Here is a 20020-nt window from a genome sequence, read left to right on the forward strand (position 1 = left end):
GGGAATGCTGCATTGCCATCTTTCAGAAAAGACAATGCACTGATTTTCCAATAGCCACACAGCTGTTCATCCATTGTACATAGAAATTGTGCATGAGGATCACACATGGAAGGAAATGCCCAGGAAATGGAATTTCCTACTGGGCAATTTCTCTCTGCCTGGAACCCTTTGGAAGTCTTCACATTCTGACCTTGTGCGTTCCTAGTAACACCTCTCCCAGACCCCTTACAGCCCTCAGACCTGACCCGACACTGTACAGGAGTACAGTGAAAGCTGTATAATGTCACCACCCAAGGCACCATCTCATTTACAGAACCTAGGTACAGAAAACTTAGGTGCAAACTAGTAAGAGAAACAGAGTTAAAAGGTTAAGCATTACTTCATAGAATAAGTAGAGAAATAAATAAATAAGTTAATAATTAACATTAAAGTCTTTCTCAATTTAAAGTAGGAGAAAAAGGAATAAGTTAGAAGTTCAACAGTCTTTGAAGAGTCCTCCGCTTATCTTGCTCTCTGGGAGACCTCAACTGCCTGTTGTTGACGTCGTTGCCGCAGATACCATCGCTGCTGCTCTAACCGCTGCCTCTCTGATCTTCCCCGGTGCCTTGGGAACATGCCCGGGCAAGATCCACTCGCATGCCGAGCCGAGACATCGCCACAAGCCACAAGAGACCGGGCTGACATACCGCCAAAAGACCAGGCCGAGACCCGCCATGAGTCACCGAGATACCAGGCCACGGGGAAGGTGAAGAAACACAAACAGGTAAAGGAAAAAAAGGAAACGAGAAATAAACAGACAGGGAGAGGTGGAGTTCTGGCTGGAGCGTCCTGCTTCACTGCCATCTTCGATCAGTGCTCCCAGTGCGGTAAACCTAGACATAACATTCCCCCGTATCCCCAACCCCTCCACCGTTAGATCTGACCCTATCCTTTGCCTGGTGGAAGCAGACCAGAGAACACACCCTCCCCCTCTCCTTCCATCAGAGTGGGGCCTCCCACAAACCCCACCCTCACCCTCACCCCCTCTCCCACACCCACCAAGTGCCCAACCCAAACCCATTTGTCCCTGATGGAACTGACCATGCTTTTACTTAATTGGAACCAACCTGACATCTCTAGACCTGATCTGCCCTGACCACCACCCTCACCCAGACCTGACCACACGCTCTCTGTCAATAGACTTGACCCACACCAATCTTCCCACTCCCCCTCTGTCAGACCAGACCTGGCCCAATACCCTACTAGCCTCTGCCCCTCTACCCATTCACTGCTGCTGGACCTGAACCCCCAACACCCATCAGGCCCAACCCAAATGTTTACACCATCCTCTGCTGGACCCCTAACCCCAGGTACCACTCTCCCTCAGGACTCAATATCCCCCACCCACCCAAACCTATCCTAAACTGCATCACTTATCTTACTGCCTTGCACCATTTGACACCCTGCCCCCTTTCCAATTGGAATCCTATCCATTTGGCATCACCCCTACCCAGCTGGCAGTCTACCCACCTGGTGGCCTGCTTATCTGACACTCAGCCCCCTTGTTATAACTTAGGAATCCTGACTGGACAAGGACAATATTTATAGTTGAACACCAAAATAATGGTGTATATACAATAGTCTCAGTTTGGGACAGACTGATCTACACATGCATCCCTGGGTTTGCTTCCTTAAAATTAAAAAAAATAGCCTATTTTTCTAACCAACTTGTTCAGTGATGTTGTTCATCCTTCTGGAGCAGGTGGGACTTGAACCTTGGTCTCTTAGCCTAGGAGTATGAACACTACCTCTGTACCACAAGAGAGCCCTATCCCTAGGTCTACTTTATAAAGGGCTCAGGTGATGAGTTCCAGTTACACAGGCCTTTGCCTGTTACCAAGGGAAATCATACTCAACAAGCTCCATAGAGAGATTAATTAGTGATTCCTCATGGGCTATAAAGGGGTTATCACACCCCTAATATCTGACATCCTACCCCTGGCAGCCTATCCACCCCCAGGTGGTACCCTACTCAGCTGGTGCTTTATCTTTCTGGCATCCAGCTTAACTGGCACCCAACCCCGCTCCGTCTGGCCTCCTACCCTGAAAGGATCCTAACATCACACTTACATTGTGTGCATTGGGTTTGATAGTAGCTGTCAAATTGATTGTTAGGATCTTTAAATTTCAGAACATGGCAACTAACTGCTGTGGAAAAGGGACATGGTTTACACCCCTCTAGTTGTTCTGCGCTAGACAGAACTATTAGAATGGAACATCGGCTCTGCATTACTGAGGGAATCCTGAATGGAACTTTCTGTCAGAAATGCAGCGCTCTGTTCTTTCATTAAAAACGAAGAGCTGGAGTGGCAATATGTGTAATGTTGCTACTTCTAAGAAATACTGGCTCACTGAACCTAAAACCCATCTGCCTGTCCTAGTCTTTCAAATGCTATTATAAAGATCACAATCCTGAAGAACAAACGTCACTCAACCCATATAGCAGCAGAAAGACAGAAGATTGATCATTAATCTCAAATGTGTGTTTGTGGAAATTTATGATTTCTCTCATATCATGTTAGACTTCATACCAACAGCAACTGAATTTCCAAAATGATGCGATGCATCCTAGGATTTTAGAAAAAGTAGCTGCAGAAATAATGGATACACTGATAATAATCCTCCAACTATCCTTAGTTTCTGGAAAAGTCCTGGAGGATTGGAAAATTGCCTTTATATAGATAGGGAAGGAGACAAAAAAAGGTAACTATAGGCCAAATGGCTTAGCATCTGTTACTGGGAAAGTGTTATGGACTGTTATAAAGGATGTAATGGCAGGGCATTTAGAAACACATATTATAATTAAACAGAGTCAGTATGGATTCATGAAGGAGAAAACATGCCTGGCAAACTTATCGCACTCTTTGAAGAAGGAACAAGCCAGGAAGATAAAGGGGAACCATTATATGTAATATATTTGGATTTTCAAAAGGCATTCAATAAGATATTGCACACAAGGCTACTTAATAAGATAAGAGCCAACTGGGGTACAGTATCAGCATGGATAGGGAATTGGCCAACTAACAGAGTTGAGATAAAAGGAGTTCTTTTAGGATGGCAACCTGTAACTAGTGGAGTGCCACATGGATTAATGCTCCAGCCACTATTATTTACAATATCTATTAATGACTTCTTTGGGAAATTGAATGCACTGTGGCCAGGTTTGTGGATGACACAAAAATAGGCGGGAAGGCAAATGGTAAAGAGGAGGAAAATAATCTTTTGGGGGACATGGACAGGTTAAGTGATTGGGCAAAAATTTGGAAGATGGAATATAACATGTGAAAATATGAGGTTATACACTTTGGCAGGAAGAAAAGAACAGTTGAATATTATTTAAATTCAGAAAGACTTCAGAAAGCCAGAGCAAAAAGGGATTTGATGGTCTTAGCGCATGAATCACTAAGCTAGCATCCAATGGTAGTGGGTATGTAGGATGAAAAATGGAACCTTTATTTCAAAGGGAATGATTTATGAAAATAGTGAGGGATTGCTAAAACTATATGATACACTAGTTAAACCACACCTGGTTCTATTAGCTGCAGAAGGATGTACACCATTGGATGCATTCCAGAGAAGGTTGACTGGGTTGATCTGGGTGCGGAGAGATTTTCTTATGAGGAGAAGGCTTGTGCACATTGGAGTTTAGAAGAAAGAGACGCAATCTTATTAAAACATAAAATTCTTAGGGGTTTCACAGGGTAGATGAGAAGAGGTTGCTTGGCCTTGTGGGAGAGTCTGGGACCAGACGAAATCTCAGAATAAGGATTAGCACATTTACAACAGAGATGAGGAAGAATCTTTTCTCTCACAGGCTGATATATCTGTGGAAGTATTTACCACAGAGAGCTATCAAGGCTGAATCATTGAGTGTATTCAAGGGTGAGATAGAACAGGTTTTTAATCAGTAAGGGAATCAAGGGTTTATGGGGATAAGGCAGGAAAGTGGAGTTGAGGATCACAAGATCAGCCATGATCTCATTGAATGGCGGAGCAGACTGAATGGGATGAATGGCCTATTGCAGCTTGTACATCTAATGGCCTTATGGTGTATTTCATTTTTTCAGGAAGTCTAAAATCCTAAATTTAGGTATTATTTCAAGAGCTGGACAGAAGCAATGCTTTTTAGTAATTGGAGCAGGGAAAGAAAATAATTTAAATCTTTTACTAATGGACTGGGGAAAATGAATTGTCTATGAATCAAAGTAGACTGTTAGACAAGAGGCTTTACAGGGATTTAACAGAGATGACCCCTTCAAAAGGGACGTTGCAAAATAAATATTACTCAAGATTCCTTACTTGACTCTTGAGAATGAAGTATTGTTCATGGTTTTCCCTATAATGGTCAGACCAGTAGGAATATCACTCAGTTAGTTGAGGCTAATGAAGCAGTATGATGTTCTTTAAGAAAGAAGATGAAAATTTGGCAGTTTTGTCAGTTTTAGAGTCATAGAAAGAGTTTATACAGCTCAGAAAAGGAGCTTTCAGCCCATCATGTCCATGCCAGTCTTCAGCCACCCATCAATTCTAATCCCACTTTCCAGCATTTGCCCGTTGCCTTGTATACTATGGTGTTTTTAAATATTCATCTAAATAGTTCTGAAATATCTCAAGGGCTCCTGCTTCTACCACTCCTTCAGGCAGTGGGTTCCAGATACCCACAACCCTGTGGACGAAAAAGGTTTTCATCAAATTCCCTTCTGTTCCTTACTTTAAAACTGCGCCCTCCGGTAATCGATCCCTCCGCTAAAAGGAAAAATTTCTTGATATATACCCTGCCTATGTCCTGCAGAAATTTGTATACTTCAATCAGATCTCTCCTTAGCCTTCACTGCTATAAGGAAAACATCCCAGCCTATTGCTGAACAGCTCAAGTCCAGCACATATCCTGGGGACTCTCCTCTGCATCTGCTCTCGTGTAATCACATCCTTCCTGTAGTGTGGTGACCACAACCATACATAACACTCTAGCAGTGACCTAACTATTGTTATATACAGCTCCATCATAACTGCCTTGGTCTTGTATTCAATGCCTTGGCTAATAAAAGCAATTATCCCTTACACGTTCTTCCCCACTTATCTACCTGTCCTAAAAAATGGCTTGCATTTATATAGTACCTTTCATGATCTTAGGACATCCCAAAGAGCTTACAGCTGCTAACATAGTTTTTAAGTGTCACTGCTATAATGCAGTAAATGCAACAACCAATTTGCACACAGCAAAGTCAAACAACCAGCACTAAAATGACCATCATAAAATCTGTTTTTGTGATCATGAGGGATTCTCATTACCAGGCAGCTCAAAGGGAATGCCACTTAAAAGGTTACATAGTGACCTAGCGACAGGGATTGTTCTCCAAATGTTTCATTAATTGTTGTTCGCAAGAAGCATCACTCACCTGGCCAATTCATCTGAGAATCCAACAGGTGAAAATGTTACCCGAATGAACTACTAATTAAGATGCTCATAAATGGTGCAGTCTGTTACGAGGGAATCTCACCTGGTCAGCTACTAATAGGCTGGACAGTAGAATTTCTATTTAAGGGCTCGTTCATGCACAAGTAGGAGTGAATGTCACTTATGGATTTATTATCCGGTGTAGTGACGAGAAAGTTTCATTTAAGATCCTGATGAAAGTCAGGAGATATGGAGAAAAGGCAGATAAATGGAGGTGCAGTACAATTTTTAGGCCATTATCTAATTGACTGGCAGAATAAATTTTGAGGGAATAACTGGTCTGCTCCTGTTTCTGAGGTTGAAAGTGACATATCCTGCACCTATTTTGCGTTATTGAAATCTAGATGATGACTTTCTCCTTGAGGAAGCTGAGACGGACACTGTCCACTAATGTTCTGTCTTTTTAGCACAAATTCCATACCCATGTGTATTCAGATTGTATTTTTCTTGATTATTTGAAAACCTCTCAAATCACTTCTTAACCTCTGGAGTTGCCCTGTCAAGGTGATGAGGATTGCACCCATTTAACATACAGAATGCTTTTGAAACGTTGATACTGTCCTCAAACATTTCCTTTTACTCATCAGGGCTGTGACACAAGAAAACTAACTGTAGGAAGAAAAGGACAATTTACATGCCAATGCTCGTGTGAACTAGGAACAATAGAAGGCTATTCAGCCCTTTGAGCCTAGTCCACCACTCAATCACATCGTGGCTTCCCATATTCTCACCTACCCCCAATGACTTTGGTTTCCCTTGCCTGACCAGATTCTATCAGCCCTTGCCTTTAAAATGTTCCATGCTGTATGTACAACAACACAAAACAACGGCTCATAGTTATAAAGCACGTTTAATATATTGAAATGCCCGAAGGAAACATACACAGAAGTAAAGGTTATGGGTGTAGAACATGCTGCTGATGAAGACTTAGCTAGTACGTTCAGCCATTCTGTCGAAAGGTGATAAGAACTGGGGGAAGGAATAGGTAATTCATCTCCATAAGCCTGCTCTGCAAGTTAGTATAATCCTAATTGATCTCACCTTGGTCTCAGCTCTGCTTTCCTGCCCTCTCCCATAATCTTTAAATCCATTAATAATTATAACAATTGTATTACAATATTATAATTACAATTAAAAATTTGTCCAGTGTTATGGACTAGTCTGAACTCCCTCAATATATTAAGAAGATAGCCTAGACCCTAGACCCTAGACCCTGAACCTGACCCTAACCCTAACCCTAACCCTAACCCTGTGAATTACACAATGTTCAGCACCATTCGTGACTCCTCAGACACTGAAGCAGTCCATGCCCAAATGCAATAAGATCTGGGTAATATCCAGATATTGGGCTGACAAATGGCAGGTAACATTCATGCTACACAAATGCGAGGCTATGACCATCACCAATAAGAGACAATTTAACCATCACCCCTTGACATTCAATGGTATTACCATCACTGAATCCCCCACTGTCAACACCCTGGGAGTTATCATTGATCAGAAACTGAACCAGACTCTCCACATTAACACAGTGGCTACAGCAGCAGGCCAGAGGCTAGGAATACTGCAGCAAGGAACTCACTTCCTGACTCGCCAAAATCTGTCCATTATCTACAAGATAAAAGTCAGGAGTGTGATGGAATACCCTCCACTTGCCTGGATGAGTGCAGCTCCAACAACACTCAAGAAGCTTGACACCATCCAGGACAAAGCAGCTCGCTTGATTGGCACCACATCCACAAGCATCCACTCCCTCTACCATCGATGCTCAGTAGCAGCTATGTATACTATCTACAAGATGCACTGGAGAAATTCACCAAGATCTTTAGACAGCACCTTCCAAACCCGTTGACCACTGCCATCTCAAAGGAAAAGGGCAGCAGATATATGGGAATGCCACCACCTTCAAGTTCCCCTCTAAACCACTCACCATCCTGACTTGGAAATATATCACTGTTCCTTCACTATCTTTGGGTCAAAGCCCTTGAATTTCCTTCCTAAGGACATTGTGGGTCAACCCACAGCAGGTGGACTGCAGCAGTTCACCATCACCTTTTCAAGGGCAACTAAGGACAGGCAATAAATGCTGACCAACCAGCGAGGCTCAGATCCCACAAAATGAATAAATAAATAAATAACTTTTTTTAATTTTAAAAGTCAAGTGTAAGGTGTTGTGTTCCGGAAGCACTTCGAATGATCAAACTACGAGATTTGAAGCAATACACACTTCATTCTTATGCTATAGTTAAAAATACAAACAAAAAAAAAGGCAAAATTGGAATAACTTAACTCTATTGGAAAACATAGAACATAGAACAGTACAGCACAGTACAGGCCCTTCAGCCCACGATGTTGTGCTGACCTATTATCCTACTCTAAGATCAAACTACCCTGCATACCCTACATTTTACTATAGTCCATATGCCTATCCAAGAGTTGCTTAAATGTCCCTAAGGCATCTGAATCTACTACCACCGTGGGCAGCACATTCCACACACCCACCACTTTCTGTGTAAAGAACCTACCTCTGATATCTCCCCTATACTTCCCTCCAATCACCTTAAAATTATGCTCCCTTGTAATAGTCATTTCTGCCCTGGGAAAATGACTCTGGCTATCCACTCTATCTATGCCTCTCATCATCTTGTACATCTCTATCAAGTCACCTCTCATCCTTCTTCACTCCAATGAGAAAAGCCATAGCTCCCTCAACCTTTCCTCATTAGACATGCCCTCCAGTCCATGCACCCTCAATAAAGCTTCCACATCCTTCCTATAATGAGGCAACCAGAACTAAGCACAATATTCCAAGTTGGTCTAACCAGGGCAGCATAACCTCACGGCTCTTAAACTCAATTCCCCTGCCAATGAAAGCCAACACAACATAGTCCTTCTTAACAACCCTATCAACTTGGGTAGCAACTTTGAGGAATCTATGGACGTGGACCCCAAGTTCCGTCTGTTCCTCCACACTGCTAAGAATCCTGCCATTGATCTTGTATTCTGCATTCAAATTCAACCTTTCAAAATGAATCACTTCACACTTTTCTGGGTTGAATTCCATTTGCCACTTCTTTGCCCAGCTCTGCATCCTGTCAATATCCCGTTGCAATCTCCAACAGCCCTCCACACTATCCATAAATCCACCAACCTTCGTGTCATTAGCAAACTTACTAACCCACGCTTCCACTTCCTCATCCAAATCATTTATAAAGATCACAAACAGCAGAGGTCCCAGAACAGATTCTTGAGGAACACCACTGGTCACCGAGCTCCAGGCTGAATACTTTCCATCTACTACGACCCTCTCTCTTCTTTTGGACAGCCAATTCTGTACCCAGACAGCCAAATTTCCCCGAATCCCATGCCTCCTTTCTTTCTGAATGAGCCTACCATGGGGAACCTTATCAAATGCCTTGCTAAAATCCATATACATCACATTCACTGCTTTGCCTTCATCAACGTGTTTTGTCACATCCTCAAAGAATTCAGTAAGGCTTTTGAGGCATGACCTGCCCCTCCCAAAGCCATTTCTAATTTCTAATCAAACTATTTCTAACTATTTCTAGCTATTTCTAATCAAACTGTGCTTTTCCAAATAATCATAAATACTATCTCTCAGAATCGTCTCCAATAATTTGCCCACCTCAGAAGTAAGACTGACTGGTCTGTAATTCCCAGAATTATCCCTATTTCCTTTTCTGAGCAACGGAATAACATTTGCCACCCTCCAATCATCTTGTCCTACTCCATTGGACTGTCTGGCCCAGGGGACTTATCTATCCTCATGTGTTTCAAAATTTCTAGCACATCTCCTTCCTAACATCAACCTGTTCAAGCATATCAGCCTGTTTCACACTGTCCTCACAAACTACAAGGTCCCTCTCACTGGTGAACACTGAAGCAAAGTATTCATTAAGGACTCCCCTCCGTCCTCCGACTCCAGGCACAAGTTCCCTCCACTATCCCTGATCGGCCCTACCTTCACTCTGGCCATCCTCTTGTTCCTCACATAAGTATAGAACACCTTGGGGTTTTCCTTAATCCTACCCACCAAGGCTTTTTCATACCCCTTTCTTGGTCTCCTAAGTCCATTCTTCAGCTCCTTCCTGGCTACCTTGTAACCCTCCAGAGTCCTGTCTGACCCTTGTTCCTTAACATTAAGTTGACACTTAAATCTGAATGGAATAATAGGTTATTAATGACTAAACAGCAACTGGTCCATAATAGTAACATCCCATAAACACATCCTTGGCAAAGTCAAATTTAGTAAAATAGTTTGTCTCACATGCAATTCTCTAGCCCAGGAGGAAAGAACATCAAGAGAAAACTCTGAGAGAGGGAGAGAGAGAACTCAAGAATTTTGCTGTAGCAGGGAGAGATGTATAGCAGGTTCCAAACCCCAAGAGCTACTGAAAGTTAAGCTAAAATCCTGGTTCTTTGGGAGCTTGACGCCACCCCTTAATGTTGCTTCTATTGTTTCAACTTTAAAAAGAAACTCAAGGCCTCACAAGCTGCTTACTTTATGGACTTGGAACAGACCGTTCGGCACCTCTGTCTCAAACACTTTTCACATAAAAAGGGACAAAATATACCTCATAAAGCCAGAGCATTGTCACTCTATTTCCTCCTTTTCTTCAATGTAGATGATGTTGCAGCTCTGGTATACTGATGGTAGAGATGGTGGATAGTTAGGCTACTGAATAAAGTCCTGTTCACGTAGTTTGCATTGTCCTGGTTGGTGTCGAGCTTCTTAAATGGTATTGTTGTACTCATTCAGGCAAGAGAAAACTGTCATAATCCTGACAGAAATCATAGAATCAATCATAGAATCCCTACAGTGTGAAAACAGGCCCTTCAGCCTAACAAGTACACACGGACCCACAGAGCATCCCACCCAGACCCATCCCCCTAATCTACACATCCCTGAACACTATGGGCAAGTTAGCATGACCAATCCACCTAGCCTGCACATCTTTGGACTGTGGGAGGTAACCCATGCAGACACGGGGAGAATGTGCAAACTCCACACAGACAGTCACGTGAGGGTTGAATTGAACCTGGTCCCTGGTGCTGTGAGGCAGAAGTGCTAACCACTGAGCCACTGTGCTGCCCCAGAATACCCAGCTTCTGACCTGTTCCAGGAAGCACAGCATTAATTCAACTGAATCAACTGAGTTCCTGATCAATAGTAACCCACAATGTTGATGATGGAAGTTTGGTCTTCATAATGCCATTGAATGGCAAAGGAAGGTGTTTTGACATTCTTATTGGAGATGATCATTGTCTAGCACTTGTTACTTCCATCTGGCAACCCAAATCTGGATGTTATCCAGCATTTATGACTGTGGACACTTACTTCCTCATTATTTTAGGAGCTGTGAATGGACATGAACACTTTGCAGCCATCAGCGGCAGATGTACCTCTGACCTTATGATGGAGGAAAGGTGACTTGGAAATATAATGCCAATCCTTCAATGATGCTTGGTCAAAATCCAACATTGTGTGTCTACTTATGGCACATGGACTGCAGTGATCCAAGAAGGCAGCCCATCGCCACCTTCTCAAGGGCAACTAAGGATGGGCAATAAATTCTGGCCCAGCTAGCGACGTCCACATCCTGTGATTGAATTTAAAAGGAAGGTCATTAAAACAGCAGCTAAATAGTTGCATCTTGGACACTACCCTTCAGAACTTCTATAGCCATCAATGAAACCAAGCCTGAGAAGAAGTTTCTCAGCCCATTGCATTTGTACCAGTTCATCGAAGAGCTATCACACTTTTTAGCCATAGCCAAACAGAAGTCCTTTTCATTCCTTGTTGGAAATTATGACTCAATCTGTTTCCATTACCCTTTCAGCTATAATGTAATGCAGATGCTGGAGATCTAAAATAAAAGGGGAAAGTGTTGAAGGAACACAACAGGTTAGGCAGCATCTGCGGAGACAGACCAATCTGACTCTTTTTCAGAAAACTCACTGCAAAAAAAAGGTCTCATTTCTTCACTTAGTTTTTTATTTGCCAATGACCTTCACAGAATCACAGAAATGTTACAGCACAGAAGGAGGCTTCTCAGTTGATTGGGTTTCTAACAGATCAGTGAATGGGCATCATGACTTTAATGCCATTCTGGTTTACCCCTTACCCTTGCAAATTGTTTTATTAACATAATCATCTAATTCCCACTTGAGTGCCTCAATTGAGCCTGGCTTTAGCACACTTCCAGACAATTCATTCCAGACTGAAACTTTTCGTGAAAAAGTTTTTCTCACGTCACATTTGCTACATTTATAAATCACTTTAAATCTGTGGCCTCTTGTCCTTGATCATTCTACAAGTGGGAGCAGTTTCTCCCTATCTAGTTGAACCAGATACCTTGTGATTTTGAAAACTTCTATCAGATCTCCTCTGAGCTTTCTCTCCAAGGAGAATGGCCCCAACATTGCCAATCTATCCTCATGACTGAAGTTTCTCATCCATGGAACTCTTGTTGTAAATGTCTACTGCACACTCTCCAAGTGTTCACATGCTCCCGACAATGTGGCACCCAGCACTGCACACAATTCTGTAGCTGACAAGTGTCCTGTATAATTGCCCCTTTCAGTAAAGCCCAGGATAACATATGCTTTATTAATTGCTGTCTCAACCTGTTTTCCCACCTTCAGCGATCTGTGCACATGTACACCAGGTTCCTCTTTGCTTGCACGCCCTTCAGTGTTTTACTCCTATTTTATACTGTTCATCCATGTTCTTCCTACCAAAATGCATCTCCTCACACTTCTCTGCACTGAACTCCATCTGCCAACTTTATCTGACCACTCCATTAGGTTTTCTAAGTCATTTTGGATTTCTGCACTATCCTCCTCACAACTTACAATGCTCCCAAATTTCATATCATCTGTGACTTTGAAACTGTCCTCTCCACACCAATGTCTAGATAGATATATAGCAAAATATATGCATACATAAGACACATACATACATATAGCTACATATATGAAGAGGTAATGGACTAGTAGTATTAACCCTAAACTATTAATCCAGACATTCAGCGAATGTTCTAGGGATCCAAGTTCAAATCCTGCCATGGCAGATGGTAGAATTCGAATTCAATAAAGAGTCAGGAATTAAAGGTCTACTGACAACCACAAAATCATTGCCAATTGTAGGAAAACCCCATCTAGTTCACTAATATCCTTTTGGAAGGAAATCTGTCATCCTTAGTTGGTCTGGCCTATATATGAATCCAGACACACAGCAATGTGATTGACTCTTAGGAGTTAGGGATGAGCAATAAATGCTGGCCTAGACATAAATGCCCACATCCTGTGACTCAATAAAAAAATGTATATCAAGGAAAGCAAGGGACCCAGTACTGACCACTGGGGAAATCTACTGCAAACATTCCTTCAGTCCATAAATTATCGGTTCACCACCACTCTCTCTTTTCTGTTACCTAGCCAGTTTTGTATTCGCCACTATCCTTTCTATACCATGAGCTATAACTTTATTTGCAAATCTGTCACATGGCACTATTTTGAATGCCTTTTTAAGATCCATGTACAACACATTAATGGCACTATCCTTATCAACCCTTTCTGTTCCTTCTTCGAATAACATCAGCAAGTTAGTTAAACATGATTTCCTCTTTAGAAACCCATGATAGCTCTTCCTAAACCACCCACCTTTTTCCATGTGAACACTAATCCTATCCTGAAATGGAGTTTCTAGAGACTTCCCCACCACAGAAGTTAAATTGAAAAGTATGAAATTACCAGGCTTATCCTTTATTGAACAAGAGAGTGAAGTTTGCAATTCTCCATTATTCTGGCACCCTAAACCTCAGAAAGACTGAAAGACTATGTTTAGTGGCTTTTACAATTTCCACTCTCACTTCCTTCAATATCCTTGGATGCATCTCATCTTGTCCTGGTTTTTTGTCAACTTGAAGTATCAGCACTTCCTCCTTATCAATGCTGATCCCCTCTGATAACAGAGTTTCCCCTGTCATCATGGCCTGGGTAGAATCTTCCTCCTTGGTAAAGACAAATTTATGTAACGGCTCAGCCATGCCTCTTGTCTCCATGTATAAATCCCTGCTTTGGCCTCTAATCCACCCTATCCTTCCTTTCACCATCCTTTTTGCATTAATGTCCCTATAGAAGACTTCAGGATGCCCTCTATGATGGCCGTTAGTCTTGTCTCTGAATTTTTCTTTGTTTCTCTAATCTGCTTTTTGATTTTGCCCCTGAACCTTTTGAATTCTTCTTGGTTCTCTGTCACATTTCCCACTTGATATGGGTCACATATTCTTTCTTTTTCTTCATTTTCATCTCCTTTCCCCCTTCAAAGAGCTCTGGGTTTCTTTTATTGCCCTCCCTTTGCCTTTTGAGGGAAGGTACATTGATTGTACCTGAACTGTCTCCTCTTTAAATGGATCCAATCGCTCAGTGACAGTGTTTCCTGCCAACCTTTTGTTCCAATCTATCTGGCCCAGTTCTGTTCTTGTCCCATTGAAGTAGGCTGTCCCCACCTCTCCTCCCTAGTTAGTCATTCTGACGCTAGATTGCCAATTGTTCTTTTCAACCTCATTCTTACAGTACAATGATCACTGTCTCCTAAATGTTCTCCCACTAGCACTTTATCTACTGCAGGGTAGTGCCCTGGACTCAACAATTCAGCTTTATTCTTGACAACCTTTTTTTTTGAAATTCATTCACAGGACGGGGCCGTCTAATGTGACTCTTCTTCGGAAACCTCTTCAGCTGGTGTATTCTGGATAATGAGAACTCACTGCATAAAAAAGTACCTTATCTTTCCTCTGATTTCTTTTTTGCCAATCATCTTAACAGAATCACATGCTTCATTCTGCTATTTCTGATCTCACTTATGTTTGTCGCTAGGAGTAAACAAAAGATTGTTATGTTTGAGGTCTTGCTACCTAGCTCCATAACTTCTGATACAAAAACAAAAATCACTGGAAAATCTCAGCAGGTTTGACAGCATCTGTGGACAGAAATCAGAGTTAATGTTTCGGGTCCAGTGACCCTTCTTCTATAACTTCTGATTGCAGGATCACATCCCTCTTCCAATCTAAATGGACCACAACTTCTGACTGTTCACCCTAGCCCAGAAGAATGTCCTCTAGTGACTCTGTGGACCTGGTAATGGCAGGACAAGTTAAGAAGTACAGTAGAAATGATTCACCACTATCAGAAGAGATGGACATGGGTACTTTGTGGCAAGATCACAGGAACAATCCCAGAACTGAGGTCATATGTCACATGGAAGCTAGAACTATCTCTACTGGCAGGATATCTCCTATGGGGAATGAGGATAATCATTTCACTACAGCTAAGAAAATGTGTGTTAAATTAACTGCATAAAGGAAACTGTGGTGTTGTCAGAATGAAGGCCTTAGCCAGGACTATTTTCAGTTTGATTCGGAAATTGAGGAAAAATATGTGCAGTTTGTGCAGGAGTTCGCAACCTACCTCCAATTAACATCATTACACCCCAGGAAGTGGCCAGAAAGACCAAGAACACAAGTTGACTACACTGGACCTTTTGAAGGGCAGATGTTCTTGGGCATACTAAATGGCCTAACATTGCCATCAAAAAAACAACGTTCCAAGAAAACTATTGAACGATTGGGGAGATCTTTGTGAGGTTTGGTTATTCAGAACAACTCGTTAGTGATAATGGTCCCTCATTGATGCAGTAATTCAACATATCTGATCAGCTCTTTATCACCCTGCCACAAATAGAGTCATAGAGTAATACAGCATGGAAACAGGCTCTTTGGCCCAAACTGGTCCACGTTGACCATGGTGCCCACTCAGCTAGTTCCAATTGCCCGCATTTGGTCCATATCCCTCTAAACCCTTCTCATCTGTGTAACTACCCAAATGTTTTTTATATGTTGCTATTGTACCTGCCTCAACCACTTTCTCTGGCAGCCCATTCCATATACGTACCACTCTGTGCATGAAGAAGTTGCCCCTCAGGTCCTTCTTAAATCTGTCCCCTCTTACTTTAAACCTATGTCCTCTAGTTTTCAATTCCCCATCCCTGGGAAAAAGATTATATGCATTCATCCTATCTATGCTCCTCATGATTTTATACACCTCAATATGGTAACCCCTCATTCTCCTACATTCCAAGGAATAAAGTCCTGTCCTCCCTATAATTGTTTGGCAGAAAGGGTTGGTCAAACAATGCAACTTTCCTTAACAGTAACTTGAGAACAAGGATCACTATCCCAATAATTGAGCCAATTTTTGTTAACTTACCAGAACACAACCCACTAAATGGCTCAAAGTTCTCCATCATTGCTCATGGTAAATGTGTCATTTGTACAGGCATTTGATTTGCTGGAACTGCCCCTGACAAAAGACATCACTTCCAGGAAACAACAGAATCAGGTCTTCCAACAAGAGAACAAAGTCATATGTCATGTTTTTCAAAAAGGTCAAGATGTGTTGGCGAGTAATTATACCACTGGGGCAAAGTGGGTATGAACCATCATTGTAGCATGGACTGGATTGGTCTGGTACACCATACAGGTGAGAGATGATGTAACAGAGAGAAGATATACAGATCAACTCTTGGCAACTAGAACAGGTGTGCCAGGGACAACATGAATTAAAGATCCACAAATAACTGTGTCAAATACAGACCTGAATCTACCTGGGGGCAAAACAATAGCTGAAGCATTTGAAGGAGCCAGTACCTCAGTGGACAATACCACGAAATTGTGTGAAGCTCTGAACATTCACTCCTCTCAGGAAAAGACAATGACAGATGTTGTTTCTAGTACACCTAAAAGACCAGAGGTTAGAGCCAACAAGCGAAATAAACAGACGGCTGAGGGTGCACTGACAGCATATAAGAATTAATGTCCTCTGGAAACTCTGACTTTCTGACTGTTGCATATATGATTGTAAATATTGTGAATTTTTTCACTGCAGGAACCATTGATGTAAAGGGGATGGATGTTGCATATTTGTGTGAGTATGGTGGACTGTCACTTTAACAGTTGTAATGATGATGTCAATGGTCATTTTGGGTAGGAAACAGCACGGTCTAATTTTGGGGCCTGTTGAGTGAACACCTCCTTAATAAAGATCCTGCTATTTAAAACTTCATCCACACACCCCACCCCCTCACATCGCCCACCCCCAAAACCAGGTCCCTTTGCCCCCAAGCTATCTGTACTCCTCACCCCCAGTCTCTCCTTTCACCCAAGGATACCCTGCACTGCTCACCCCCAGTCTACCTGCCTCCTCCACCCACAGATACCCCGCACCCCTTACCCCCAATCTACCTGCCTCCTTCACCCACAGATACCCCGCACCCCTCACACCCAGTCTGCCTGCCTCCTTTACCCCCAGTTTCCCCACAGCCAGCACTCCATATGCTCCTTGCCCCCAGCCTCTCCTCAACCCTAGATTCCCTACATCCCTCGCCCCTGTTATGCCATCCCCAGTCCCCTTGAATCCTTCCCCCCCAATCTCTCCCACAAGCCCTCCTCCTGCAGCGGCAACAGTGAGTGCCAAATGCACAGTTGCTGATGTCTTTACATGCGTGGTGCAGTGACATCAGTGACACCCACTTCCTGTAGCCTGTTGAGTTTGGTTTCTCTGCATTTGCGGATGGCCGTTTTGGTGTTCAGATTAACCACTCTGTTTGACATAAAGCTCTGAACAACAGTTATCCCTCCATCTACATCACAAAATAAAACAATTGACCTGGTAATTATCACATTGCAAGTTGGAGGAGTTTGCTATGTTCGTTTTAGCTGCTGCATTTCCTACATTGCAAGTGTGACTACATTCAAAAACAATGCTGTATTGATTCTATAACATTTTGAAATGCCCGGTGACAGCAAAAAGAGCTGGAAAAATGCAAGTCTTCCTTTTTTTCAACATGTAAGCTCCAGTTTCCTATCACAGACCAAAGATGTTCAGGTTAGGTGGATTGGCCATGGGAAATGCAGGATTACGGGGCTAGGGTGAGGTGGGGTGGTGACTGGGTGTCTGGGTGGGTCGCTCTTTGGAGAGTCAGTGTGGACTCAATGGGCTGAATGGTCTGATTCCACACTGTAGGGATTCTATGATTCTGCGCACCTATAGAACAAGTAAGTGTAAAAGCCATAGAAATAAAACTCAAACTCTGCCTTGCAGCAATTTGCTGCCTACAGCAAGTGGTTATATCCTACTTTCTTATATGACAACAACTATTCATTTGGAAGTTGTCTGCTGTGTTTGCTTACGTAACTAATACATTAATAAAAATTGGATGTGAAGCTAGCTCTTTGGCTCTCCTGCAGATGTGATGAGGTACTGAATGTATATAAATTCTGTACAGCTTTCAAGCTGAGGTGAATTTAGTTATCCCACCCAAACACCTATTAAAGGATGAAATCCATCATATTAAGAACATAAGAACCAGGAGCAGAAGTAGACCATCTGGCCCTTCGAGCCTGCTCCGCCCTTCAATAAGATCATGGCTGATCTTTGGATGGCCTCAATTCCACTTACCCACCCTCTCACCATAACCCTTAATTGCTTTATCGTTCAAAAAATTATCTGTCTTAGCTTTAAAAACATCTAATGAGGAAGCCTCAACTACTTCACTGGGTGGGGAATTCCACAGATTCACAACCCTTTGGGTTCTTCTTTTAGGTTCTTCCTCAATTCAACCCTAAATCTGGTCCCCCTAATTTTGAGGCTATGCCCTCTTGTTCTAGTTTCACGTGCCAGTGGAAACAACCTCTCTGCTTCTATCTTATCTATTCTCCTCATCATTTTGTATCTTTCTATAAGATCCTCCTCATTTCTTCTAAGTTCCAATGAATATAATCCCAGTCAATTCAGCCTCTCCTCACAAAGCCAACCCTCTCTACTCTGGAATCAACCTAGTCAATCTCCTCTGTACCCCCTCCAGTGCCAGTACATCCTTTCTCAAGTAAGGACACCAAAGGTGTACTCCAGGTGTGGCCTCACCAACATCCAATACAACTGCAACATAACCTCCCTGCTTTTAAACTCAATCCCTATAGCAATGAAGGACAAAATTCAATTTACCTTCTGAATTATCTGCAAACCAACCTTCTGTGATTCATGCACAAGGATACCCAGGTCCCTCTGCACAGCAGCATGCTGCAATTATTTTACCATTCAAGTAATAGTTCCTTTTACTGTTATTCATACCAAAATGGATGACTTTACATTTATCAACATTCAATTCCATGTGCCAGACCTTCGCCCACTCACTTAAACTATCTGCAAATTTTCAGAGTCCTCTGCACATTTTGCAGGCTCTGAAAGGAACGAAAAGTTATCAGGGGTAGGCAGGAATGTGGATTTTTGATTACAATTGGATTAGTCTTGATCTTACTAAATGCCAAGACTGGTTTGAAAGGCTGAATGACTTACTCCTGCTCCTTGTTTGTATGTATGGTGCTCATATATCAGTAAGCCTTGCTTGGTGCTTGGGTGTAGCGCTCTAATCTTCAACGGTCCGATAATAGTGGGAATAGTCCAATCCATTAAGTATTGGAAAGCGACACTGGACAACAATCAGTTCTTGGTTATGGCATCCGGGATCTTTTAAAGTTATGAATGTCTTGGAAATGTTGGGGTTAAAACTTTCGCAAAAGGTGTGAGCTGCAACTCCTACCTTGATTCTATTAGAATAATAACAGAAAATGGTGGAAAAACCCAACAGGTCTCACACATCTAGGGGAGAGAGAAGCAAAGTTATTGTTTTCAGTCTGCTATGATTCTTCTTCAGAAGAGTCATATTTCTACAAATGCTGCCAGACCTTCCGAGGTTCTCCAGCACTTTCTGTTTTAATTTCAGATTACCAGCAATATTTTGCTTTTTTGTGATTCAATGAGGCTGTGCACTAGATGGCGCTGAGAGACCACTAAACTTTGGTTCAACTACAATGGTGTCACCATATCCAAATTCATAGAAAACCCTCAATAAATGTGATTATTTGCCACATCATGTAATTCAAAGGTTAACAAAAACATGTAAAAACATATTTCTGTGGTTATCAGACAAAAGTCTTAAAAAGTGATGGTTACCTTCTTCCGTCTCTTATTTTGCTTACAGGAATTGGCCAGCACTTCAGTGCAAAAGATAAGGCTGAAGCATTCACAACAATTTTCAGCCAGAAATGCTGATTGGATGATCCATCTCAGCCTTCTCCGGTGGTCCCCAGCATCACAGACACCAGTCTTCAGCCAATTTGATTCAATTCATGTGATATCAAGAAACAGTTAGAGGAACTGGATAGTGTAAAGGCTATGGGCCCTGACAACATTCCAGCAATAGTACTGATTTCGTTTGATTCATTTATTGTCATGTGTATCTTGTTAAAAATACAGTCAAAACTGTTATAAAGTATCATCACTCTCTGGTACCATCTTATAACACTGTAAAATAATCCAAAGCATAGAGTATAAAGGCAAAAAAAAAAGAAATAAAGAAAGTATCCAACTTTACAGTCC

General features: G+C 42.2%; 1 long non-coding RNA gene across 1 annotated transcript; it reads left to right on the forward strand.

The window, feature by feature from the left end:
* The first annotated feature begins 614 nt into the window (after positions 1-614).
* On the forward strand, positions 615-19668 carry LOC125485339. Its single transcript, XR_007264096.1, has 3 exons — positions 615-763; positions 16469-16507; positions 19623-19668. It is a non-coding gene; the product is annotated as an uncharacterized LOC125485339 (long non-coding RNA).
* The last annotated feature ends 352 nt before the right edge of the window (positions 19669-20020 follow it).

The sequence above is a fragment of the Rhincodon typus genome, chromosome 2 (genome assembly GCF_021869965.1).
Source record: "Rhincodon typus isolate 14 chromosome 2, sRhiTyp1.1, whole genome shotgun sequence".
NCBI classification, from domain to species: domain Eukaryota; kingdom Metazoa; phylum Chordata; class Chondrichthyes; order Orectolobiformes; family Rhincodontidae; genus Rhincodon; species Rhincodon typus.